The sequence below is a fragment of the Lactuca saligna genome, chromosome 1 (genome assembly GCF_052625555.1).
Source record: "Lactuca saligna cultivar CGN05327 chromosome 1, ASM5262555v1, whole genome shotgun sequence".
NCBI classification, from domain to species: Eukaryota; Viridiplantae; Streptophyta; class Magnoliopsida; order Asterales; family Asteraceae; genus Lactuca; species Lactuca saligna.
Genome location: NC_136417.1, coordinates 193,268,568 through 193,290,385, shown reverse-complemented (window position 1 = coordinate 193,290,385; position 21,818 = coordinate 193,268,568). Strand labels below are relative to the sequence as shown.

At 32.3% G+C, this 21,818-nt stretch overlaps 1 long non-coding RNA gene across 1 annotated transcript; it reads right to left on the bottom strand.

The window, feature by feature from the left end:
* Positions 1-2,279: 2,279 nt before the first annotated feature.
* On the bottom strand, positions 2,280-5,069 carry LOC145001847 (uncharacterized). Its single transcript, XR_013661729.1, has 3 exons — positions 4,993-5,069; positions 4,217-4,361; positions 2,280-2,419 (listed from the first exon to the last, which is right to left on the bottom strand). It is a non-coding gene; the product is annotated as an uncharacterized LOC145001847 (long non-coding RNA).
* Between the last annotated feature and the right edge of the window lie 16,749 nt (positions 5,070-21,818).

Here is a 21,818-nt window from a genome sequence, read left to right as displayed (position 1 = left end):
ATTAAAATGAAGAAAAAGTTAAAAAGTTAAAAAAAAATGAAGATAACATTAAAAATATAAATAAAAGAACAACCTTAAATGTATATTTGAAGAAGTTCAAAAAAAAAATTGATTTTTAAATTAGAAAAATAAAGATTTATTAAACCTTAGCATGAGCGCACACTTGTCCTAGAATGTATAAAATCCACTGTTGTAAAAATCCCGAGTAGGTCCCGATTAATCCCTAGGCGTTACTCGACTGATTAGAGGGCGCCTAACGATTATAAAACAATGAAATTCTAATATTTTGAAAAAGTTTTATCTCAATGGAAACTATTTGAGACATGATTAGTGTTGTATTAATCATATTAACCTATTTTGTTATCATATTAATGGTATTTACGAACTTTGATATGATATTAGTCAAATTATTATTTTAAAATTCAACAAATTAGCAATTAATGGTACCCGATTAATCCCCCGATTAATCTCCGCTTAACTGATTAATCCCTTGACCCCAGTCCACCGAAGCACCGACTAACTAACGTCAAACGTTTTTTGCAACCTTGATAAAATCTTAGAATGTATAAAATACCACACATACTTCGATTTTTGACTTGTTGGTGTATTCATCTTTTACCTTTGTTTTTCCTATGCCTCTTAACATCAACTTATATTCTTTTTACTTTTAAAAACATATTTCATTTCACTTTACTTTTATTTAAAACAAATTGCTAAAATTATCCATATTGTTTGTTAAAAGTAAGGTTTAGTTGTTTTGACATTTTAAACCTTTCAAATTTTTTTACAACTTACTTTTAAACCATTTTTACTTACAACATTCTAGTTTCTTTTATGTTTTTAGATTTATTTTTTTAATAATTTTTACTTATTATTTTTCATATTTTTATTATTTTTTTTCCATTTTATAACATTTCAAAGAGTTTTTTATTAACGCTGCTTTTATATATATATATATATATATATATATATATATATATATATATATATATATATATATATATATATATATATATATATATATATATATATATATATAAACTATTTTGGTGTGTATAAAAATTATAATATAATTAATAACCTTTGTTTTCATAAATCAAGTGAAATAAATTTAGTAATAAGTTTGTATCGGTATATTTAATAATATTTCTAAAAGTAGTGGCTTAATAACTCGATATTACAATTTTAGGATTTAATAATTTATGTTTTTCACATTTAATAATTTTGTATTAAATAAATTATGTTTTCTTACGTTTCAAATTAGCTTATAATCGTTTTCAGATATACTAACAATACATCAAAAGGTTATATGATTAAATAATTAAAACGAAGAAAAAGTTAAAAAAGTTAAAGAAACAAATACAACGTTAAAAATATAAATGAAAAAACAATCTTAAATGTATATTTGAAGAATGGATTTTTAAACTAGAAAAATAAAGATTTATTAAACATTAGTAGGAGCGTACACTTGTCCTAAATTCTTAGGACCGAAACCGTAAACCAAAGTTTTTGATATACTAGAATCAGAATCAGAATCGTAAACCAAAGTTTTTATATATTAGAATCAGAATCGTATCTAAGAAAAAAAAACCCATAACACATAGCTAAATCGAAAACAAAAATTGTACCGGTTTAATTAACAAAAACTAAAATACTAAAAAAGAAAAAAATTGGTAGTTTTCTTTATAAACAAGAGAGCCTATTTGCAAAAATACTTAAAAATAAAACGAAAACTAAATAAATAAAAAAATATATCTAATTTAATTTGAAATGTAGTCTAAACAAACAAATTAAATAATAAGTTTAATTTAAATAATTGATTTAATAGAATATAGTAATAATTATAAACAAAATTACTACAAAAATAATAAAAGAAAAATATAAAAACAAAACATGATTAGATTAATTTGACTTCGGGGTTTTTTTTAAAAACCCTAAAGAAACAAGGATGATGAAACATCCATATCTTTTTCATTCACCATAGTCATCTTGTTGTGTTGTACAAAAAATTATGATTTTTGTAAAATTGATATTGATAATGGTGTGAGTTTAATGCATGCCAAATATGATTCAATGCATTTTAACCACAATATAACAACAAACAATACAACTATTATGTCAGTGTTACTTTGATTCAGACAAAACAAAGGATAAAATAACTTGAAAATATAAACTTTGGAGAATATCAAAGTAGTGTCTATGCTTTCATTAACGGTAATAAAATTTCAAAAATGTAATTTTTTTTTTAACATTACATAAAACCATTAAAATATATAAAAATAACAGTTATTATGACAAGATGCTTAGATGCAATGCATTTTTATGAGAAGTTTAAGATAATTGATTCTAAATTTAATTGAACATTTGAATCATGTAACTTGTCATCCCGTCAATGCCAACCTGACAATCTGAAATATAACTGCAACATAAAACACAAGTTAATTAACAATAAACATACTTATGGATTTAAATGTAAATTAAATTTGTTCTTTGACTTGTGAAATTCATCCAAGTATCATTACCAAAATATTTGATGATAAAAAACATACAAAGAGATATAAAGTTGGTGAACTTTGATATTAAATGGTAGAATCCTCCTTATAAAAAGTATATATATTTTTAAAATATATCTTTTACGGTTGATCACTACAGAATATAGAAAAATGGTGTTGTGTGGTTAAATGAATATCTTTTTCAATAAATGTTACAAAAATAATATTATTTCACAATAAAATTGTTTTATAACGTCTTTCTAAAAGTCAATGTAACGTGGAAAGTTAATTTGACAATGATTCTAAAAGTTAATGTAATGTGGAAAGTTAATTTCACAATGATGGGTTACATATTTTAGGATAAATGTTCAAAAATTATATATATATATATATATATATATATATATATATATATATATATATATATATATATATATATATATATATATATGGAAAAGTGAATATACCCTTAAGGGTATATAAACTTAAGTACCCAAACTCACTATAATTAGTTGTTTTGTTTGATATATTCATTATAATGTTATTAAACTTCAACCTTAATTTGATTTACTTTGGAGATTTTCAAAATTTCACTATTGTTTTCCTCTCATATCACTTCTTGTTGCCGAACACCTATTAGACTATATATATTAGAGTTGAAAATGAAAATTATGTAAAAGAAAGATAGATGTGAAATTTATAAAAATCTTATAAGTAAATCAAGTTAGAAGTTGAATTATAAAAACATTAGACAATTACAATGTACACATATGATACAAAACAACATAGCATGATGAGTTTAGGTACCTAAGCTTATATACCCTTAAGGGTATATTCACTTTTCTCATATATATATATATATATATATATATATATATATATATATATATATATATATATATATATATATATATATATATATATATATATATATATATATATATATATATCACGTCATACATTTTCTTTAAATAGTATCGATTTTTATAAAATTATTAATATTTTTTCATAAAAGTAAAAACTAAATAATTTAACAATGACTTTCTAAAGGTTTTTTTTTTCTAATGTGGAAAGTTAATTTAAAATGATAGTATATTTTGCAAAAAAAATGATCATTTGACACATCTCATTTCGTAAAATTAAAAACTAACATTGTTTTTGACTATTTTAAATTATTGTATATTTTGTTGAAAAAGACTTAATTCTCTCATAAAAATTTGAATTTCTTGTTAATAGGTTTCACTATTCCTTAAATTTATGGTTAATAGTTTTCGATATTCTCCCATAAATTGAAAAACTAAATTCTCATAAATTTAAAATTTTAGATATATAGTTAAAGAACTCAATTTAATCTCGACTTTGTATTACCTCAATATGTAAATTGAAATAAATAAATAAAATAAATTATAATTGTATGTAATTAATAATATATATTTTAATACAGATAAATAATTAAATTTTACTGATCAACTTTTATTTCATTGTCTCTAATCAACTTTTATTTCATTTCCTCTAGTCAACTAGATAATATTTTATGAATCCTTCATATTCCATTTTTAACAAATTTTACATTTCTTACAAAAAAGGCATTCTATTTATTGATAAATATTACGCATTTATGGTATTCAACCTTATTGTTATACCTTTAATGGCAAAATAAATGCTTTAATTGATTTCGCAATTTGGGTTTAATGTAAAAAAGAAGAAAATGCAAGAGGACTTACAAGATCCAACCACCACTACAACGAAGAAAGCAAGCACATAAAGTTCTGTTTTCATCTTCTTTGAAGCCATCGGACCCAATCCTCTTTTTGTTATATTTTTCTCAAACTTTGCTACTTTCTTTTCTGCAACTCTCTTTGATATCGTCTACACATTATAGCAAACACAATATATATATATATATATATATATATATATATATATATATATATATATATATATATATATATATATATATATATATATATTCATAAAAGAAGAAGAATAATGAAATTCTAGTGTATTATTGACATCTCAAAGGATAATATTATTTCAATATATGTTTGAGCCATTTAGTTCTAATTCTTCCTAAAAGTAGGCATAAATTGGTGCTAAGATAAGATTTACATACCAACACCATTGGTAGTTTGCAATTTGAATAAAAGTGAATTGACGGCTAACGAATAACTTACACATGACACATACATATAGATGATCGAGAGTTATAAAATCAAAGAGAAAATCGTGAACTTTCATTAGCGTTTTTAGTCGAGTTCATAACAAATTAAGAAGAAAATAGAAGAAATTTAGTAAACTTATAAGAAAACAGAGCGTTTGATTAATCAAATCGATCGATCGTGAGAGAGAAGTGATTTGTCATTGTTGCAGTGTTGATGAAGAAGAAAGAAAAATGATAAATTGTTAGAAAATAATGATGATAGTGAAAATACATTTACACATGTAGTCTGATTAATATATTTAATCAATAGAGAAATGAAGATGAAGAGAAGTGATTCACCATTGTTGCGGAATTGATGAAGAAGAGATCTACAATGCGAAACAACAACAAATGAGAGGGAGAGGGAGAAAGTAGAAACGAGGAGGATTTTATGGGCCTTCAATGTGTCTTAAAACCCTTTGACTTATCAATTATTCTTATAATTTCTACGTTTTACCCCTCAACAAATCAGTTTTTTCTATTATTTCTATAAGGAAACCAATTATATGTATTCTAAATCCTGGAATCTATAAAATGCAACAAATGTTTTGATTTTTGACTTGTCGATGTATTCATCTTTTACCTCTATTTTTCATGTGCCTCTTAATATCAACTTATATTCTTTTTACTTTTCAAAACATGTTTCATTCCACCTAACTTTTATTTAGAACATATTGCTAAAATCATCAATTTTGTTTGTCAAAATTAAATGTTTAATCTATAACTTTTTATTTGTTGCACTTGTACTGTCCATACAATTTGTTTTGACAATTTAAACATTTTAAGTTTTTTTACAACTTACTTTTAAACCCTTTTTACTAACAACATTCAAGTTTCTTTTAAGTTTTAAATTTAATTTTTTTTTTATAATTTTTACTTATTATTTTTCATATTTTTATTATTTTTTCCTATTTTTTCAAGATTTCTTTAAATATTTTATAACATTTCAAACATTTTTTCAATCACTCTACACTCTTTTATATATATATATATATATATATATATATATATATATATATATATATATATATATATATATATATATATAAACTATTTTGGTGTGTATAAAAATAATAATATAAGTAATAACCTTTTTTTTGTTCACAAATCAAGAGAAATAAATTAAGTAATAAGTTTGTATTGGTATATTTAATAATCTTTCTAAAGTAGTGGAGTCATAACTCCATATTACCATTTTAGGATTTAATAATCTATGTTTTTCATGTTTAATAATGTTGTATTAAATAAATTATGTTTTTTATGTTTCGAATTAGCTTATAAACGTTTTTAGATATACAAATAATACGTCAAAAGGTTAGTTAAAATGTTAAAAAATTGAACAAAACGTTAAAAATATAAATAAAAGAACAACCTTAAATGTATATTTGAAGAAGCCCAAAAAATAAATAATAGATTTTTGAATTATAAAAATAAAGTCGTTTAATGAACATATACTCTTCCTAAATTCTTACAACAGAAACCGTATACAAGAGTTTTTGGTATACTAGAATCAGAATCGTGTTTGAGAAAAAAATAATTCGTAACATATAGCCAAATCGAAAACAAAAATTGTACCGGTTTAATTAACAAAACCTAAAATACTAAAAAGAAAAAAATCGGTACTTTTCTTTATAAACAAGAGAGCTTATTTGCAAAAATATTTAAAAATAAAACGAAAACAAAATAAATAAAAAATATATATAATTTAATCGGAAATGTAGTCTAAACAAACAAATTAAATAATAATTTTACTTTAAATAGTTGATTTAATAGAAAATATTAATAATTATAAACTAATTTACTACAAAAATAATAAAAGAAATTTATAAAAACAAGACATTATTAGATGGATTTGACTTGGGGGTTTTATTAAAATATGAAGGGTTTTTTTTAAGGAAATCATATACAAACAATGACGATGAGGGCATTAAAATCTTTTTCATTGACAATACATCAAAATTGAGTCAATGTCACCTTTTTGTGTTGTACAAAAAATTGTGATTTTTGTAAATTTAATATTGATAATGGTATCAGTTTAATGCATACCAAATACAGTTCAATGCATTTTAAGCATAGTATAACAACACAAAATACAACTATTATGTCAGTGTTGCCTTGACCCAGATAAAACAAAAGTTAAAATAATTTGAAAATATAAACATTAGAGAATATCAAATTAGTGTGTATGCTTTCATTAACGGTAATAAGGTTAATTTCAAAAATATGTTTTTTTCAACACAACATGAAACCATTAAAATATGTAAAATTAACATTTATTATGACAAAATGCTTAGATGCAATGCACTTTTTATTAGAAGTTTAAGATAATTGATTTTAAATTTAATTAAGCATTTGACCCATTGAATTTTTCATCCCATCAATACTAGCCTGACAATCTAAAATATAACTCCAAGATAAAACACAATTTAATTATCAATATACATACATATGAAGTTAAATGTAAATTAAATTTGTTACTAGTGAAATTCGACCAAGTATTATTACCAAAATATTTGATGATAAAAAACGTATAAAGAGAGAGAAAGTTGGTCAACTTTGATATTAAAAAGGCGAATCCTTGTAATAAATGGTATATATCTTTTTAAAATATATGATTACTATAAAATATAAAAAAGACGGTGTTGTATCATTAAATGAATTTCTTTTTAAATAAATGTTACAAAAATAATATTATTTCATACTAACAATAATAAAATTGTTTTATAACCTCTTTCTAAAAGTTTGTGTAATGTGGAAAGTTAATTTAGAATGATAGGTTACTTATTTTATGATAAATGTTCAAAAAATTTTAAAAATTTAATGTGATACGTTTTCTTTATATCATATCGATTTTTATAAAATTATTAATATTTTTTCATAAAAGTAAAAACTAAATAATTTAACAATGACTTTGTAAAATAAAAATTTGTAATGTGGAACTTAATTTAAAATGATAGCTTATTTTACAATAAAAAAATGATCATTTGACACATCTCATTTCGTAAAATTAAAAACTAACATTGTTTTTGAGTATTCTAAATTATTACATATTTGGCTAAAAAAACTTAATTCTCTCATAAAATAGTGAATTTCTTGTTAATGGGTTTCACTATTCCTAAATGTATTGTTAATGGGTTTCACTATTCTCACTTAAAAAAACATTCTATTCGTTGACAAATATTATACATTTATGGTATTTCAACCTTATAGTTATACCTTTAATGGCAAAACAAATGCTTGAATTGATTTTGTAATTTGGGTTTTATGTAAACAAGAAGAAAATACAGGAGGACTTACATGATCCAAATACCACTACAACGAAGAAAACAAGCACATGAAGCTCTGTTTTCATCTTCTTTGAAGCGATCGGTCACAATCCCCATTTTGTTATATTTTTCTCAAATTTTGCCACTTTTTTTTTCTGCAACTCTCTTTGATGTTGTGTATACATTAGCAAACACAAAAAACACACATATATATATATATATATATATATATATATATATATATATATATATATATATATAAAAGAAGTAGAACGAAATTCTAATGTATTATTAACATCCCGAAGAAATTTTTTATTTCAATAAATGTTTGAGCGATTTAGTTCTAATTTTGCCTAAGAGTAGACATTAATTGGTGGCAAGATACGATTTACATACAAAAACGATTGGTAGTTTGCAATTTAAATAAAAGTGAATCAACAGCTAACGAATAACTTACATATGACACATACAAATACATGATCGAGAGTGATAAAATCAAAAAGAAAATCGTACACTTTCATTAGCGTTTTCAGTCGAGTTCATAATAAATCAAGAAGAAAATAAAAGTAATTTAGTAAGCTTATAAGAAAACAGAGCATTCGATTAATCAAATCGATCGATCGTGAGAGAGAAGTGATTTGCCATTGTTGCAATGTTGACGAAAAATGAAGAACAATGATAAATTGTAAGAAAACGATGATGAAAGTGAAAAATACATTTACAGACATAGTTTGGTTAATATTTTTTATCGAGAGAGAGATGAAGAGGGAGAGATGTGATTCACCATTGTTGCATAATTGATGAAGAAGAAATGAGCAGCGCGAAACAACAATGGAGGAGAGGGAGAGGGAGAAAGTAGAAACCAATGATGATTTTGTGGGCCAAACAACAATGGAGGAGAGGGAGAGGGAGAAAGTAGAAACCAATGATGATTTTGTGGGCCTTCAATGTGTCTGAAAACTCTTTGACTATCAATTATTCTTATTATATTTACGCTTTACCCCCTTAACAAATTAGTTTTTTCTATTAGTTTTATAAGGAAACGAATTAATTGTATTCTAAATCCTGGAATGTATAAAATGTCACACATGTTTTGATTTTCGACTTGTCCGTGTATTCATCTTTACCTCTATTTTTCCCGTGCCTCTTAACATCAACTTATATTGTTTTTAATTTTCAAAACATATTTCATTTCATTTCAAATCACTTTTATATAGAACATATTGCTAAAATCATCCATGTTGTTTGTCAAAATTAAATGTTTAGTCTATAAATTATTTTTGTTTCACTTACACTATCCATACAATTTATTTTGTTTCAAATTTTACCCTTACAAAACGTGAAAAATACTAGAATACCCTTATTTATAAAAATCATTTTTTTTTAGTCATTAATATTTATTTATTTCTTTTATTATTTTGATATAAACAAGGGCAAAACCCCTTTAAACCTAATATACAACTACATACCTACACCTCATAAGTTTATTCTAAGATAATGATCATGAGCACGACGCATCCTTCCTTTTTCTCTTACCAATTTAGTCCTTCAGTGCCTCTCTTCTTGGCTAATGACCTCCAACGTGATAAACCATCATCACCAAAAAAAAAAAGATCGAGAACATGAACCCCTCACTAACGTTCCTTCCCTAACATTACATCTCTTCTCTTTTCTCGTTCTTTATCTATATCTCAAGTAGGGATGAGAGTTTGGATCGAATAACCATACTAGAACCAATTAATACAATACATAATAAGCTATCCCACACAGTTCCCACTTTTTTATATTGGGCTTATTCGATTCTCGGATATTTCGTTCTGATCTAACTAGATTAGTGCTTAATCGGCTCTAAAAGAACCAAAACCGAATTATGAGAGACATTGGTCATGTTTTGCAACATTCCTTTTGAAGTATCATCTATTAGAACCAAATTATAAAATCCATTAGATCATGTTTTTAAACTTACCTTGTTAAGTATCATTTATTAGTATTTCTTTGCTCAAATTTACGATAAGCATCGTATACTCTAGTTAGTCCTAAAGATCACTTATAAGTTCGTTATCTTTCTTAACTCACATTACAATTGTTGTTTATTAACATATTCCAATTGTTGTTTATTAACATATCCGGACCTCAAATTTCCAATACCTTGCATAAACTTGCTCTAAAATAGCAAGTTTAACCATTAGTCCTAAAGATCACTTATAAGTTTGTTATCCTTAATTCACATTACCATTATTGTTTATTAACATATTCAAATCCTAAGTATTTATTTCTTACTTTGCATATTCCAATCGTTGTTTATTAACATATTCCGACCACAAATTTCAAATACCTTGCATAAACATGCTCTAAAATAGCAAGTTTACATTATCCTTTTTACCATTTACAATGAATACCTTGCATAAACATGCTTCAAGATGCTACTTCATAATCGGATTTTTTCAGTTATTTTGGTTCCAAAGCAAATTGTGCATGTTTTTCGGTCCTTATCATTTAATACCTGAGCCAGAACTGAAACAATAATGGTACAACCAGTTTGATCTTCGGTTCATATTATTGTTGAAATTCAATTCTCGGTTCTTTCAGTTCTGGACTGAATAACATCCCTAATCTTAAGATCCCAACCACATCTTCCATTGACAACCACAACCAAAACCACCTCCGTTATTAAGCACAACCTCCGACATTTAGCACTAGTGCCAACACCACGCCATTAACCATAGTTATCCCATAAACTGAACTTATAAATTCATTTCCTCCTCTGTGACAACCTTATAATTTTTTTCAAATTAATGTAACACTCAAAAGTCAAACACAACAAACTATTTGCAATCAACGGGATTAACCTCAAAAGCAAAGTATTCAAAAAACTAAATTTGGGATGCATCAAATGTTAGATATCGTGCCAAGGTTTCCAAAAACATAAAGAATGTTCAAAACCAAGTTATAATGAAAAGATTATGACCACTCAAATATTCACGATACACCCGGTAAAACATTATTAAACGTAAAAAGTGAAATTCCAATCAAATGCACTTTAAAAATCGTAGATTACAGTAAACCGTGAACATGCATAAAAGATCACCCAAATTGGACCTCGTATGAATAAGTTACGAATTTTCTAAGTTTTGTAACAACAGTAGAGAGCTAAAAACTCGAATTGAAGATCGAACGATTTTTAGCCAACGCAACCTAAATAAGAGTTGAAGGTCTCTACAATAGTAGTACAATGGTAAAAAGACAGATGAAAACGGACATCGGATATAGAAGTTATGGATTTTTAACGGAATTATCATGTCCCGGCCTATTAAATAAAATATAATTTAAAATAAAGTCCAAATTAGCCGACGAAGTTTAAATGAAAGTTGTAGAGTATTTTCTCACCTTCGCGTGGATATAAAGAACGTTAAAAACAGAGCTCGTATGCGAAAGTTACGCATTTTTGAAGTTTTGGGTACACACTTCGAAGCTTATCCGAAGGAGTACGCCCAACGTACTTCGGAGTACGCCCAGTGTACTCGGATACTAGGCTCCGGATCGTCCACATCGACCAAATGCTTCGTCCGAGGATGCGGTAAGCAGTGATGCAAGCGAACGCCCAACGTAACATCGGAGTACGCCCAACGTACGAGGTACGCCCCGCGTAAGTCCTAAGTATGCCCAGTGTACGAAGCCTCTCACACCCCTATAAATAGGATGCAAGGGTGCCGGCCATCCTTGCTCATTTTCTCCATTTCTCTCACATTTCCACCTCGTTTCGCGTGCCGACAATACCCCGACACCCCGATTTCATACCTCAACCCCGACGGAGGTCCGAAGCCCCGAGATTCCCGAAAATCTCACCACTTTCCGGTCGAGGTTCCGCCCGAGAAAATCTCATTTTCTTCAAATCACGCACTTTCTCCGGTGAGTTCATACCCCTACTTTTCTCATCTTTTCATGTTTTAGGGAGGGGGGGGGGGGGGATACAAGTGCAATATAAGAAAATGTATCGCTTTATATAGATTTAAATACAACCCCTATATTATCATTACCTGATATCAACATTTTACTTTACACGATAAGTTAGTATTTTATCGAGTTATTATCACCAAATGGAACACAATTTCGGAAAAACTATAATGGGTATAGTTGTGAGTTATTCATACATTCTTACGTAAACATCTTGAAAAACGAAATACTTTCATCTGAAGTGAAATAAAGACTTTCTTTTCGTAAATCTATTTATACTAAGTGTTGTGAGATATTCAACTTCAACGTACTCTCAAGTATTCATTTCAAGTCCTGTATTATAAACCATAATCTCTTGGAGGGAGAGGGTGATACTTGTGTATAGATCTATACGGGATTGACAATCCCGCACCTAAACTGTTAGCTACAGTTAGACCAGCAGGTCTGGGGTGACAAACGTCATAACATTACAACGCCTGAAGAACGTTGTTGCAGGCAGTCTGGGTCAATAACATGGTTATAAAACTCACACGGAAGTATTAAAATAAGTTTGATTTACGAGACTATTGAATGCATTCAGTATTTACATTATTTTGAGCAGAAATTTACTTTCATCATTTGAGCACGAAAGATACTAACGCTTTCCAACTTTTGGGACTTTTTCAAACTATATGTAGAAAATATTGGATTTTCTGGAAACTACATTCACCTATTTTCTTCTAAAAGACATACATTTTTTAGTACAAAAACACTTATGAACTCACCAACTTTATTGTTGACACTTTTTCGAAACTGCTTGTATTTCTTAGGGAATCAGTAATACAGTAACCACCAGCTTTTGAAGAAGGAACGCTAAGGCATCTATTATTAAACATTTTAAATCATCAAATTTGTAATTTTCTTTTGGAAACATGTATTACGCAACAATGTACGTTTTTCTTATATATATGATGGTTGTGTTACTTTCTTTACGATATTCAATTGTTATGGTACTATGTGAACTCACCCACCCCCGAATGTTTCCGCCATTGTGGTTTGGGGGTGTGACAAATTGGTATCAGAGCATTGTTTATATTGAACTAAGTATATCGAACCACATACGATATACAAACTATAAATTCAAAAGGGACCAAAAACCCTCTGACAAAACGTTTTCATAAACAATATATTTTTTTAAAAAACAAATATATACACATTTTTACACGCATGCATCGGTCTCGTATCATATCAAAGTTTTCCAAAAAGTATTAAGGCAAGTTGCGACACTACGACTGGGCCTCGAGGTATGTAATCAAATCGAGAATAAATATAGCCTAATCAACTATATTTATCCTGGATTTGACCAACGTAAATCGACGAATGGTCGTAGTGGACAACAAGTCAAAAACTTACCAAATAAAAATATTAAACTTGCAAATTCGAAATACTATAGGAGTATTTTATAAAAATATAAGGACAATAAAAATCATGTACACCTCAAGATTTGGTTAAACTTAGGATGTCGTCGAATAGAAATTTATTTTCTCATGAAATTCTCATACCTCTATTCTAGTACAGAGAAAATGGCCGGATTCCATATACCGGGAGATCCCTACTACCCGAACCAAGGAAATGGTGGATGGATAGAAGAAGATCCGGAAGAAGACCCAAAGGAAATCGAAGAGGAATTCGAAGTTGAAGAGGAAGAAGATCCTATAGAGGAGGAAGAGGAAAGTATGGATGGAACAGACTCCGAGCCGGAAATCATCAACCCACCAGCTCCTTGTCCTCCTACAATTAGAATGGACTACCAAGGTCCCACTCCCATGTGGGGAAGCCATCTCCACCATTGGAGCCAGAAACTGGGTGTACGCCCTCCGTTTGGCATGTGTCCGGAGTTCTACGACGTCAGTGGTGGAGGTTCAGCCGATCGAGCACTTCCCGTCCTTGTGGAAAAAATAGCCAAGCAGACCTACCAGTCGGGAATTCAAGCTGCCAAAATTCGTGAGATCAATGCTGCTGCATACGGTAATGCCGCAGACATCCGTCGTCTGGACGGACTACAAGAAGATACCCAACTCCACACAGGGATGCTTCAAAGCCAAATGGAGGCAGCACTTGCATAAATAAGAGAGATGATGGAACAACAAGCGGTCTTTGAGAGGCATTTAATGGGAGTCAAACAATCGGATGCAGAGTCTAGCTCCAAACGCACAACACGCCGCAAGTAGGACTTTCCCAACTCCAATAATTTTGATATAGCATAGGACCTCAGATAAAGTTTTTACCTTCGTTAAACTTGTAATCGGAGACCTCTAGATAGGTCAAATTTTCCTAACCACAAAGAAAAATGTAACGCACCTTATGTTTGACATATATATATATATATATATATATATATATATATATATATATATATATATATATATATATATATATATGAAGTATTTCTTTACATACCTCTCGAAATTCATCGGATTATCTAAATTGCTATATCTATTTCGAAACCATTAACTAAAATCAAAACAAATTACAAGATATAACTAACCCTCTAGTGCACGATTGTCAAATCATTAAAAACCTATAGTCTTCATTGTTATTTCTCTACCAGAACATGCCTCCTCGTAGATCATCACGCAGAAACACAGCTCCAACACCACCTCCACCACCCCTCCAACTATGGATGCAGCTATGTTCCCAGCTACTGTAACAGCCGCTGTAACCGCAACGATGGCACAAATGAGTAACAACGGGTCAGGTGGAGGAATAAATAGCTTTACAAATGGCCAAAGCCAAGGCCGTAACGGGGAATGTACTTACAAATACTTCACCAACGGCAAACCCATTCCCTTTAATGGGACTGGAGGAGTGATGGATCTATCTCAATGGATAGAGAAAACGGAAGCTGTGTTCGAAATATGTGCGCGCCCCGAAGAAAGCAAAGTAAAATTTGCCGCATGTACTTTCTCCGAACGAGCCCTAACGTGGTGAAACGGCCACGTCAAGTCACTAACCCTGGTAATGGCAAACTCCATGGGTTGGCAAAACCTGAAACGAATGCTACTACGAGAGTACTGCCCAAGAGGCGAGATTCAGAAGCTCGAACATCGCAGGCTATACAAATAGATTCAGTGACTTGATAATACTTTGGAATGATGATACTGGAAAGCCAAAAGGTGTAAAGGTATATCTGGGGACTATCACCCCAGCTTCGAGGGAGTGTGTTAGCCTCCAAACCCACAACGTTCGATAGCGCCAAGGAACTGGCGCAATCTCTCATTGACTATGGGGTCTGTCAAAGTGTCACAACCGTCGTCACCGAACCAACCAAAGGAAGCAACAACAACGACAACAATGCCAACAACAACAGCAAGAAGAAGTTCTGGAACAAGAGAGAAGGTCAAACTTCGCAAGAACCTTTAAAGAAACAAATGGTGGTGGTCCATGCCGCTACTACCCCCACTAAAATTCCCGCTACCCCTGCGCCAATGAAGCAATATGCTGGGAACCTGCCAAAGTGAAACAAATGCAATTACCATCACCACGGTAATTGCTAAGAAATGCACTATAAAAACTGCGACAGGAAAGGGCACACTGCTCGTTTCTGTAAGGCACCGACGCGACCAATCATCCGAGTTTCTGGTACTGGAGTAAGCCAGACATGTTATGGGTGTGGAGAAACTGGTCACTTCAAGAGGGATTTCCCCAAAGCAAAGAATATTGGCGGTGTAGGAAGAGTGCTGGCGATAGGACAGAATGAAGCAATAGCTGACCCCACGGTGGTTACGGGTACATTTCTCATCGACAACATTTATGCATGCATACTCTTTGACTGCGGTGCGGAGAGAAGTTTTGTGAGTCATAAATTCAAACACCTACTTAATCAAAAACAATAAACCACTCAATAAAATATTCACTATAGAAATGGCAAACGGTAAAACGGAAAGCGCAAGCGATATGTACATAGGATGTACATTAAATTTAAATGAGCACTTGTTTCAAATTGATCTTATGCCAATTTCAATAAGAAGTTGTGATGTCATCATCGGTATGGATTGGTGAAGCCTACATCATGCTGATATACTTTGTCACGAAAGGGTCGTTCGCCTCAATCTGCCAAACATCAAAACTCTTGTCATTTATGGTGACAAACCCAGTACAAATTTACAAATTATCTCCTGCGTCAAAGCACAAAAATATCTTCACAAGGAATATCATGCCTTTCTAGCCCACGTGGTAGACAAGAAACGAGAATCGAAGGACATTAAAGACATTCCGGAAGTCTGCAACTTCCCAGACGTCTTCCCAGAAGATCTTCCAGGAGTCCCACCAGAACACTAGGTCGAGTTCAGGATCGACTTAATTCCCAGAGCTACCCCAGTAGCAAAATTGTCGTACCGTCTAGCCCCAACCGAGATGCAGGAACTGTCCAGTTAACTAAACAAGCTACTGAGAAAAGGCTTTATCAGACCGAGCTTCTCACCATGGGGAGAGTCGGTCCTATTCGTAAAGAAGAAGGACGGATCCTTTCGCATGTGCATCGATTACCGGGAACTGAACAAACTCACGATCAAGAACCGATATCCCTTACCGCGCATAGACGATTTGTTCGATCAACTACAAGGAGCAAGCTACTTCTCAAAGATCGATTTAAGATCTGGGTATCACCAACTGCGAGTGTTGGAAGGAGACATCACTATGGTCACTACGAGTTTGTAGTGTTGCCCTTTGGATTGACAAATGCACTAGCGGTGTTCATGGACTTCATGAATCGAGTATGTCGTCCCTTCCTAGATAAATTTGTGATCGTGTTCATAGATGATATACTCATCTATTAAGGAAGCAAGGAAGAACACAAACAACACCTCCGCCAAGTTTTGGAAACATTGAGGGCAGAAAAGTTGTACGCAAAATTTTCAAAGTGCGAGTTTTGGATTCGGGAAGTAGATTTCATAGGTCACGTAGTAAGCAAAGAGGGTATACACATGGATCCTTCCAAGATCAAAGCAATAGAGAATTGGAAGACTCCAAGGACACCAACGGAAATCCAACAATTCTTGGGACTCACCGGGTATTACCAAAGGTTCATACAAAACTTCTCGAAGATTGCTAAGCCGATTACCACCCTAACTCAGAAGAGTGTGACCTTCGAATGGCAAGAAAAATAGGACATCGCATTTCAAACACTAAAACAAGCCTTATGTAGTGCACCCATCTTAACCTTAGTAGAAGGAATAGAAGACTTCATGGTCTATTGTGATGCGTCAAACCAAGGACTTGGGTGTGTTTTGATGCAGCGAGGGAAGGTCATCGCCTACGCCTCAAGACAACTAAAGACGCACAAAGTAAACTACACGACGCACGACCTCGAGCTAGGAGCAGTCGTTTTCGCTCTAAAGATATGGAGGCACTATCTCTATGGCACGAAATATACAATCTTCACCGATCATAAAAGCCTCCAGCATATCCCCAATCAGAAGGAACTCAACATGAGACAAGGATGGTGGGTAGAACTACTAAACGATTATGAATGCGAAATTCGATATCATCTCGGAAAGGCTAATGTGGTGGCTGATGCACTCAGCCGAAAGGAATACTCGGGCCGCCGAGTGAAGTCTATAACTATGACAATCCATTCACACCTGTCCACGTAAATCAAGGAAGCCCAAATAGAAGCCTTGAAATCAGAAAATGTGACAGGGGAAGCCTTAAGGGGAATGGATAAGAATCTTGAAGTCAAGAATGATGGAGTTCGTTACTTCATAAATCGGATCTGGACATCGAAGTTTGGTGGATTCAGAGAAGTTGTCATGAACGAAGCCCATAACACACGATACTCAATACATCCCGGCTCCGAGAAGATGTATTTGGACATCAAAAAACTGTATTGGTGGCCGAACATGAAAGCTGAAATTGCTACCTACGTGAGCAAATGTCTGACGTGCTCCAAAGTCAAGGTGGAATACCAAAAGCCCTTGGGATTGTTACTATAACCAGAAATACCCGAATGGAAGTGGGAGTGGATAACCATGGATTTCATAACCAAATTACCTAAGATGGTAAGCGGACTCGACACCATCTGGGTGATCGTCGACAGGTTAACTAAATCCGCGCACTTCCTACCAATCAAAGAAACAGATAAATTGGAGAAGCTAACTAGAACGTACCTCAGGGAGATTGTACGGTTGCATGGTGTGCTAATATCCATTATCTCGGACCGAGATAGTAGATTCACCTCAAGGTTTTGACAGTCGCTGCAAAGATCTCTAGGAACGAGACTAGACATGAGTACCGCGTATCACCCACAAACCGACAGCCAGAGTGAGATAACCATACAAACCCTAAAAGATATGCTGAGAGCTTGTGTAATCGATTTTGGAAAGGCATGGGACACCCATTTACCATTGGTCAAGTTTTCGTACAACAATAGCTACCACACTAGCATCAAGGCTGCCCCGTTCGAAGCCCTCTAAGGTCGTAAGTGCAGATCACCTCTGTGCTGGGCTAAAGTGGGTGACACGTAGCTAGCGAGAGGACAAGCAACGGACAACACTCTCACTGGGCCAAAAATCATAAGAGAAACTACGAAGAAGATTGTTCAAATCCGGGAACGACTGAAGGCTTCAAGGGACAGACAAAAGAGTTATGCGGATAAAAGATGAAAACCCTTTGAATTCCAGGTTGGAGAGAGAGTCCTACTAAAAGTCGCGCCCTGGAAAGGATTAATACGTTTTCGAAAGCGTGGGAAGCTGAACCCAAGGTACATCGGGCCATTCGAGATCCTTACCAGGATCGATCCGGTGGCTTACAAACTACGATTACCTCAGGAACTCCACAACGTACACCCTACCTTTCACGTATCAAACCTAAAGAAGTGCTTTTCCGATGAGACCCTCGTCGTCCCTCTGGACGAAATTGCAATAAATGAGAATCTCCAATTCGTAGAAGAACAAGTAGAGATCATGGATCGGGAAATTAAAAGAACCAAACAAAGCCACATACCTATTGTAAAGGTCCGCTGGAACACCAAGCGAGGACATGAATACACCTGGGAACGTGAGGATCAGATGAAACAAAAGTACATGCATCTTTTTCCTAACCCGTAAACTCTGTCTTAGATTAAATTTCGAGATGAAATTCCCTCTAACGGGGGGATGATGTGACAACCCTATAATTTTTTTCAAATCAATGTAACACTCAAAAGTCAAATACAACAAACTATTTGGAATCAACGGGATTAACCTCAAAAATAAAGTATTCAAAAATCTAAATTTGGGATGCATCAAACGTTAGATATCGTGCAAAGATTTCCAAAAACATAAAGAACGTTCAAAACCGAGTTATAATGAAAAGATTATGACCACTCAAATATTCACGACACACCCGATAAAACATTATTAAACGTAAAAAGTGAAATTCCAATAAAATGCATTTTAGCCTTAGGTATCTAAAAAAAAGTTGTAGATTAGGTTAAACCGTGAACGTGCATAAAAAGATCGCCCAAATTGGACCTCGTATGAATAAGTTACGAATTTTCTAAGTTTCGTAACATCAGTAGAGAACTAAAAACTCGAATTGAAGATCGAACAATTTTTAGCCGACGCAACCTAAACGAGAGGTGAAGGTCTCTACAATAGTATTACAATGGTAAAAAGACAGACGGAAACGTACATCAGATATAGAAGTTATGGATTTTTAACGGAATTATCGTGTACCGGCCTATTAAATAAAATATAATTAAAAATAAATTCAAAATTAACCAACGAAGTCTAAGTGAAAGTTGTAGAGTATTTTCTCACCTTCGCGTGGATATAAAGAACATCAAAAACAGAGCTCGTATGCGAAAGTTACGCATTTTTGAAGTTTTTGGCACACACTTCAAAGCTTATCCGAAGCGGTACGCCCAACGTGCTTCGGAGTACGCCTAGCATACTCAAATACTAGGCTCTGGATCGTCCATGTCGACCAAACGCTTCGTCCGAGGATGCGGTAACCAGTGATGGAAGCGAACGTCCAGCGTAACCTCTGAGTACGCCCAGCGTACGAGGTACGCCCAGAGTACGAGGTACGCCCCACGTAAGTCCTAAGTACGCCCAGCGTACGAAGCCTCTCACACCCCTATTAATAGGATGCGAGGGTACCGGCGATCCTTGCTCATTTTCTCCATTTCTCTCACATTTCCACCTCATTTCGCGTGCCGACAATACCCCGACACCCCGGTTTCATACCTCAGCCCCGACGAAGGTCTGAAGCCCGGAGATTCCCGAAAATCTCACCACTTTTCGGTCGAGGTGCCGCCCGAGAAAATCTCGTTTTCTTCAAATCACGCACTTTCACCGGTGAGTTCATACCCCTACTTTTCTCATCTTTTCATGTTTTAGGGGGTAATAGAAGTGCAATACAAGAAAACGTATCGCTTTATATAGATTTAAATACAACCTCTATGTTATCATTACTCGATATCAACATTTTACTTTACACGAAAAGTTAGTATTTTATCGAGTTATTATCACCAAATGGAACACAATTTCGGAAAAACTATAATGGGTATAGTTGTGAGTTATTCATACATTCTTACGTAAACATCTTGAAAAACGAAATACTTTCATCTGAAGTGAAATAAAAACTCTCTTTTCGTAAATCTATTTATACTAAGTGTTGTGAGATATTCAACTTCAATGTACTCTCAAGTATGCATTTCAAGTCCTGTTTTATAAACCATAATCTCTTGGAGGGAGAGGGTGATACTTGTGTATAGATCTATACGGGATTGACAATCCCGCACCTAAACTGTTAGCCACAGTTAGAACAGCAGGTCTGGGGTGACAAACGTCATAACACTACAACGCCTGAAGAACGTTGTTGCAAGCAGTCTGGGTCAATAGCATGGTTATAAAACTCACACGGAAGTATTAAAATAAGTTTGATTTACGAGACTATTGAATGCATTCAGTATTTACATTATTTTGAGCAGAAATTTACTTTCATCATTTGAGCACGAAAGATACTAACGCTTTCCAACTTTTGGGACTTTTTCAAACTATATGTAGAAAATAATGGATTTTCTGGAAACTACATTCACCTATTTTCTTCTAAAAGACATACATTTTTTAGTACAAAAACACTTATGAACTCACCAACTTTATTGTTGACACTTTTTCGAAACTACTTGTAATTTTCTTTTGGAAACATGTATTACGCAACAATGTACGTTTTTGTTATATATATGATGGTTGCGTTACTTTCTTTACGATATTCAATTGTTATGGTACTACGTGAAGTCACCCACCCCCGAATGTTTCCGTCATTCTGGTTTGGGGGTGTGACATATTCCTCTAACCCAAACCTACAAAAACATTGATGCTCAAAATGTTACAAAAATCGATCCATGTAACATACATGTTCAGTTATCGTGTTATGTAATTTTAAAAATGAATAATATAATGAAATATTATATGAACTTGACCATTCAGTTCTAACAAGATAGTTTTTACTAGAATTGAAGTAAAACTATTTTTAGAATCACTCAGAAGGTATTGGAAGTCTTATGCGATTTCAATCAAAAGTCAAATATTGAAATTTAATGAAAAAATAAAATTTGAAATAACTAAAACTTTATTGAAAGTTGTAAAGAATCTCGTTAGAAACATTTAGGCGAAAACCAAATCGAAATCCGAGCTATAACGAGGAAGTTATGACTCATTGAAGTTTCGGGACAAAACCGGCATGACGTCGATGACATAATAAGTGAGTTTTTGATAAACTACTTTTTAGCCTATATGATCCAAATGAAAGTCATAGTACTTGTTAAACCAAGAATTTTCATAAAAAGAACGTCAAAATCTGACTTCTAATGAGGAAGTTATGATTTTTCTAAGATTCGTTATAGTAGTAGACAGCTAAAAACTCGAAACAAAGATCTAGTGA